Raw genomic sequence first — 6,696 nt, 5'->3', positions numbered from 1 at the left:
GGTTTTTAAGCCACAGCACTGGTGAAAAAGATCAACCTTTCAACTTTCCACATCTAGTTTAAAGTGAGCTTACAGGTTTAATGTCCTTGGCCATTTAGACTGTAAACAGTACATTAGTGGGGGCATGTTGAGGAGTCACCTGGTTGTTAATGTAATTAAAGGAGCTCCAAATTTGACAGTATTGACTGGAAGTGATAGGCTTTGAGTAACATGGGGGATACACACTTTGCATTCAGTCTCACAATCACCATAAAAATTAGGTATCACTGAAATTTGAACTTGTGTTGCTGCAGTCAGAGTTTACAGTGCTCATCCTGAATGGGCCAGTATAGTGCATCAGAACTACTTGTTGAATGGCCTATTAGCTTTGGAACCCCCCCCCCCCTTCCCCACAGCTTTCAATTGTCAGATATGGGTGGGGGAGTGGGCACTGTGTCCAACCCTTTCTGTGTAAAAAACAACTAAAGAAGTCTCTTGGATGAGAGACAAAACTTCTGCGGAGGACCTTTCACCAAGTCCAGTTGCCCTCGGCCTAGTACTTTTGGGGTAATAGCATGGATCAGGAACCACAACGGACACATCTGGACTCAATGTTGGCATTGTACGGCAATATTTGACACGTTTAGACCATGAAGACAGTTATCAGTTTATTTCCCATCAGGCATGTATATCTGTGGACTCAGTTCGACATTTTGAAGATAACTGCACAATGTTTGTTTTTTTTAAAGTTATTTTTCAGGGTTTTTTCACTTTATTAGACAGACGAAAATGTGTGAAAGGGGGAGAGAGAGAGGGGGAGTGACATGCAGCAAAGGGGCCGCAGGCCGGATCTAAACCAGGCCCGCCACGTCGAGGAGCAAGCCTCTGTACATGGGCAACCGCTCAACCCACTGAGCTATCTGGGTGCCCATAACTGCACAATGTTGACCCAATTGTCAGTCTATTTCCCATCTGGCAGGGACATTTCTGGATTCAGGTGGACATTGTTGACAGAAGCATTGGTGGATCTTGATTCCCACCATAGGATTTAGCCTGTATTGCACATTGCCTTCACATCCCTCGTAATGTATTGCCATTGTCAAGCACATTGCCACCTGGTGACTTTCTTCCATGTCTCCATGAACGCCCATATATTTGGACTGACAGTTAAGAAACCTTCCCTTGTTAACTATGACATGGATTACTGAGAACCTACTATATCATGACATGTTTATTTACTATATTATAATTTTGAGACAGGGCCTACTGAAAAGCTGCTGGATTAGTCAGGATGGCCGAGCGGTCCAAGGCGCTGTATTCAGGTCGCAGTCTCCACTGGAGGCGTGGGTTAAAATCCCATTTCTGACAACTAGTGTTTTATTTTGGAACTAATGTCTGAGAGTTGATATTGGGAATAAAGAACTTAGCAGTTCTTTGCTAAGTTTGCTTCATAGTTGTCAGATAAATTTTCAATTTAATGAATAACATGATAAAAACAGAGGAAGGCGGTGCAGTACAGCCCATACCAGCAGGGGAGAGTTCTAGCCTGACCAGGCTCCTCTCTCCACCCTGTCTCTCTTAGTTACACTGTAATAGTTTTAGACTGCCGGGGGACTTCCTTTGACACACTGAGCTCCTCTCTCCTTTATCTTTCGATTTATGTGATTCCATGTCCCAGAAATGGCATTTATCAATTTGTGAGACACAGAGGACACACAGGCTTTCCATCACATAACACAGGACCACCTGGAGGGAATTTCTGAATCATCAGGGGCTGTAGCTCAGTGATAGAGCGCACGTTCAGTCTCAATGCCCAGATGTAGTACAAGATTTGAAGTGAACATTGTATTGCCCAGCGATGGTGGTTTACTGGTGAGCATAGCTGCCTTCCAAGCAGTTGACTTGGGTTTGATTCCCAGCCATCGCAGTAGCTTTCTTTGAGTGATGTTACTTGCTTCTTTTACAAGAAGTCAGCAGAAATATATATTGATCAATATGGAGATTATCACAATTATTTGTTGATTTTCTACTCCAAAGTGCTGGAAAGGAAGGTATCACCAATCATCGAACCTCAGTTTAACATGGAACAAATCTCAGCAAGGTGACTAATGGATGATTCTAGTTACTTCACCAATTTCAGCCCAAATGATACAGCTTTAAGACAACACATTGGTTGGCTTCCAGCTATGTACACATGCAAATGGCAGTGGTGGGATTTGAACCCACACCTCCAGAGAGACTGGAGCCTTAATCCAGCGCCTTAGACCACTCGGCCACACTACCTGCAAACATCAGCTCTTCACATTGTGACAAACTCAGGCACTGTAACTAATGGCATGCTTGTTAATGTTATTGGAAAAAAAACCTTCGCAAGGAAAAAGCCAATAGCAACCACCAAGCTACATCCCCTGAAGATTTTCCGTTTTTTTTTTCTGAGATAGACTTAGACTTATCTTTATTAATCCTTTTGGGAAGACTCCCGCAAGGAAATTGAAATATCACTGAAAAAAGAAGAAACCTGGGTAAAACATGTAATGTTAATGTTGCATATGGCTTCAAAACCTATAAATACAACTGTGGTGGCTGGAAGTCAAACCTGGGCAAAATGATTGCACTGCTATGGTATAAATCATAGTCGAAAAGTAACACACCTGTTGCCTTTCTGGTGGACAATACAACGTTCACTGCAAATCTGGTAACAAGACTGAAAACAAATGCTAAGAATTACATTGGTGGGGAATGGTGGCTTCCAGTACCAATGAGATAACACAATATTGTTCATGAAGGCACATCTGCGGTTTGGTATACTGTGATGTGTTTTGGGTTTGCTACAACTCTTAAAGAAAGTCCCTCGTTGTCGGCAGGATTCAATCCTGCGCAGGGAGACCCCAATGGATTGCTAGTCCATCGACTTAACCCCTTGGCCACGACAACCTGAAAAGCCAAATGTTCATAAACTTTCAATTGGTTAGTAGTAGTTACAAGACACGGGCGAAGTGCAAATCGAAGTGCACTGCCTGTGTCTGAGGATCCTCGTGGAGGCAGCTTGATTGGATGATATTCTCCCTTATTTGTACCATAACAGAGATCTAATGTTTTATCAAATCGGGTTGGGCAAGTAACCTTTCTGGTTACTTCTTGACAAATAAAGCAAGTAACCACACAAAGAAAACTACTGCGATGGCTGGGAATCTAACCCAGGCCAACTCCATGGAAGGCAGCTATGTTCACCACTCTACCACCATCACTGGACAACAATATTCACTGAAAATCTTGTAAACACATCTGGGCATTGAGACTCAAAATGTGCTCTATCACTGAGCTACAGCCCCTAAAGATTTTCAGATTCTTTTGACTTTTTGGTGAGATCACTGAATGAGAGAAGAAACCTGGGAATATGTCATGTTAATGTTGTATATTGCTTCAAAACCTGGTAGTGGCTGGAAATCAAACCATGGCAAAATGCTTGCACTGCTATGGTATAAACATAGTTAAAAACTGACATCACTAAAAGAAAGCAACTGCGATGGCAGAGACTCCAACATTGGAGACTCCAATTGCTTGGAAGGTAGCTACGCTGACAACTAAACCACCATCACTGGGCAACGTACTGCTCACTGCAAATCTTGCAACACATCTGACATTAGACTGACTTTTGCATTAATCACCATGAAACACAAGGAGATCGCCTTTTAATACTTTTCTCTTTCAGAATAATTTTTATCAAAGAATTTTATAGACTGACAATGACACTTGATGGAGATGCCGGGGTTTGAACCCGGGCCTCATACATGCGAAGCATGCGCTCTACCACTGAGCTACATCCCCTGTGCCTTCTTAGATTTTTTTCTTTTTCTGAGATCATTGAATAAGAGAAGAACCCTGAGTAAAATATGTAATATTTCGGTTGTATATGGTTTCAAAACAGGAACTTAATCTTCCAAATATTTCTCCTTTATCTATCAAGTCCTGACCATTGAGTGAGTTGAAAGTCTGATGGACAAGGGCCTCTTCCGGACGTTCCCAGTTTACCCGTACCACCCGTTTGGACTTACCAGGTCTGTCCAGAGTCCTCCCCCCCCCTGACCCAACTCACCACCAGATGGTGATCAGTTGACCGCTCCACCCCTCTCTTCACCCAAGTGTCCAAACATACGGCCTCAGATCAGATGAAACAATTGGGTGGCCAACTAGTCAAGGAACAGCAAGAGACTTGGTATTTAAGACTACAAACTGACTATGTGACAGATGTCTAATCTGTCATGGCCTTCCTTCTGAAGCTCTAGCCAGGCGCCATTCCTCGCCTAAAACAATATGAGTCATTCCAGTAAGTGAAAAGGAAACTCACATCTACAAAGATAAATTTGATAGTCGTGACTCCCTGATGTTCTAGTGGCCAGGATTCGGCGCTCTCACCGCCGTGGCCTGGGTTCAACTCCCTGTCAGGGAATGGTCAGGACTTGACATATTCAGGTGTAGAATTTGAAAGAGTAACTTCCTGGACTTATTTTTGGGTTGATTTAGATTTGTCAAATTCTTCCTCATTAGTTTATCGCTAGAAACCCAACACTTTTAAAGAGTACCATTTCAAGCAATTAAACAAAATTCCAATTCTGCTGAATGAATGACATTAAGACGTTTTTGTTTTTGTGAGACAAGTACTGATTGGCTGGGAAATTTGGTGAAAAAACATTTCTGTTTTTTAAATCCTGGTGTTGTATAAATGGAAATAAAGGTTAGGTTCTTTGGTGCATCCAGTTGTTATGTGTAACAGATAAAAGCGCAAATTGACATCATTCCATCCAATACGGGCCAGTCGGGGTTGACAGATAGATTTTAAAATCCACACAGATAAACAGTCATCGTAGCTGTTTGCAGGATTTCCGCAAAGTTTACAGAGATTAAACTGGGCCGTATAGTGGCGATTATACGAAAAGAGAGAAGTACTTCCACTTGTTGTTACCTGTCGTTGCTATGGGTAACAAGAGTTCACAGTCACACGTTTCCTTAGGGGCCCGTAGTGGATGAAATGGTAAAACATTTGGCCCTGGATGCATAGAATGCCTGCCATGTTGAGCAACAAAATGTGGGTGTCCTGAAAAAGGTTCTTTAACTCTGTCTCCCCCACCTCCTTTTTTGTTTCTTGTTATGTCTTGGCATGAAGTATTATGCTTTTGGATCGTCTGTCCGTCTCTACATCAGATAAGAAATACTTTATTGATCCCTGAAGGGAAACTCTGGAAAAGAGAGCTCCTTCGAGTCAGATTTGAACAAGCGACCTAAGGATTTCAGCTTTATGCCTCTACAGTCCTCCGCTCTGCCAACTGAGCTATCGAAGGGCACTAGTACAAACACTTCCCATTCTTGTGAATGTGGAAACACAGGACCCCGTGGAGGTATTTCTGACTCATCAGGGCTGTAGCTCAGTGATAGAGCACACTTTCAGTCTCAATGCCCAGATGTATTACAAGATTTGAAGTGAACATGGCATTGCTCAGTGATGGTGGTATAGTGGTGAGCATAGCTGCCTTCCAAGCAGTTGACCTGGGTTCAATTCCCAGCCATCGCAGTAGCTTTCTTTGAGTGTGTTACTTGCTTTTTTTTTACAAGAAGTCAGCAGAAAGATTACTTGCCCAACTGGTTTGACAAAACATTAGATCACTTTGGGCTGCACGATTATGGCCAAAATGATATGATTATTTTGATCAATTTCGAGGTCACGATAATGTTGATTTTTCAGTCCAATTGCTGGAAAGGAAGGTTTCACCAATCGATGAACCTCAGGTTAACAAAGAACAATTTCAGCAAGGTGATTGATGGATTTTAGTTACTTCACCAAGTTCAGCTCATTGATATAGCTGTAAGAAATCTAAAATCACTTAAAAAAAGAGCTGATGAGTAATCAAAGCTAAACACTGCCTTTTTTAAAAGCAATGTGAATAGTAGGGGTGAGCGAGTACTCGGTTGAAACGAGTATCTGGTACGGATAAAGCACATTTGCCGAGTACAAGTATTATACGAGTAATACAAGTCAGTGTCTGTACTCTGGTTGAATAAACTCCTCAGCTGACCGTGGCTGCGTTCTGTGATAGTCACAGCGACCCCCCCCCCCCCCCATACACACACGCTCTGCTCACTCTCAGATCACTGAGAACAGCGCTCTCTCTCCTCTCCCTCTCTCTCTCAGTCAGTCAGGTCCGCGGGTCTTTTCCGTTAACGTTACGTTTTTTTAGTTAGCGTTGCGTCTCTAGGAGATTTTTTTTTTTTTAACCGTCAGCTGGCTTCATTAAAATCAATGCAGTTCTAAGAAACAGCATCTGCCTAATTGATCCATAGAACCCAGTCCCCCCCCCCCCCCCCCGCCTCTTTCTTTCTCTCTCTCTCCTCTCTCTTACTCACACAACACACACACACACACACACCCACACACACACACACACACACACACACCTACACATACCTGGTGTGGAATTAGAAAAAATAAAATAAGAACCAAAAACAAAAAATCACACTAATCATAAAAAAAATAAAAGTTAAAAAAAGAAAGTTATATTGAGTATGAAAACTCTTGTTCATTACATTTTACTTCATAATTGCAACCGCATGTGTTGTATTCATTGTTGCAAAACGTTCTGTATATAGTTTGTTTGTTACCATGACAACACCATTGATCTGAAGCTTGATGCTGTCATGTAAATAGTTTTCTAATCAGCAATA

General features: G+C 42.2%; 3 non-coding genes across 3 annotated transcripts; all 3 read right to left on the bottom strand.

The window, feature by feature from the left end:
• Positions 1–2,180: 2,180 nt before the first annotated feature.
• trnal-aag (transfer RNA leucine (anticodon AAG)) lies at positions 2,181–2,262 on the bottom strand. The gene has a single exon. It is a non-coding gene; the product is annotated as a tRNA-Leu (tRNA).
• Positions 2,263–2,831: 569 nt separating this feature from the next.
• Positions 2,832–2,913, bottom strand: trnaa-agc (transfer RNA alanine (anticodon AGC)). Its single transcript has one exon. It is a non-coding gene; the product is annotated as a tRNA-Ala (tRNA).
• Positions 2,914–3,736: 823 nt separating this feature from the next.
• trnaa-cgc (transfer RNA alanine (anticodon CGC)) lies at positions 3,737–3,807 on the bottom strand. Its single transcript has one exon. It is a non-coding gene; the product is annotated as a tRNA-Ala (tRNA).
• Between the last annotated feature and the right edge of the window lie 2,889 nt (positions 3,808–6,696).

Source organism: Etheostoma spectabile, unplaced genomic scaffold, assembly GCF_008692095.1.
Source record: "Etheostoma spectabile isolate EspeVRDwgs_2016 unplaced genomic scaffold, UIUC_Espe_1.0 scaffold00018901, whole genome shotgun sequence".
Classification (NCBI taxonomy): domain Eukaryota; kingdom Metazoa; phylum Chordata; class Actinopteri; order Perciformes; family Percidae; genus Etheostoma; species Etheostoma spectabile.
Note: the sequence above shows the minus strand (reverse complement) of the source record. Positions and strands in the feature narration are given on the sequence as shown.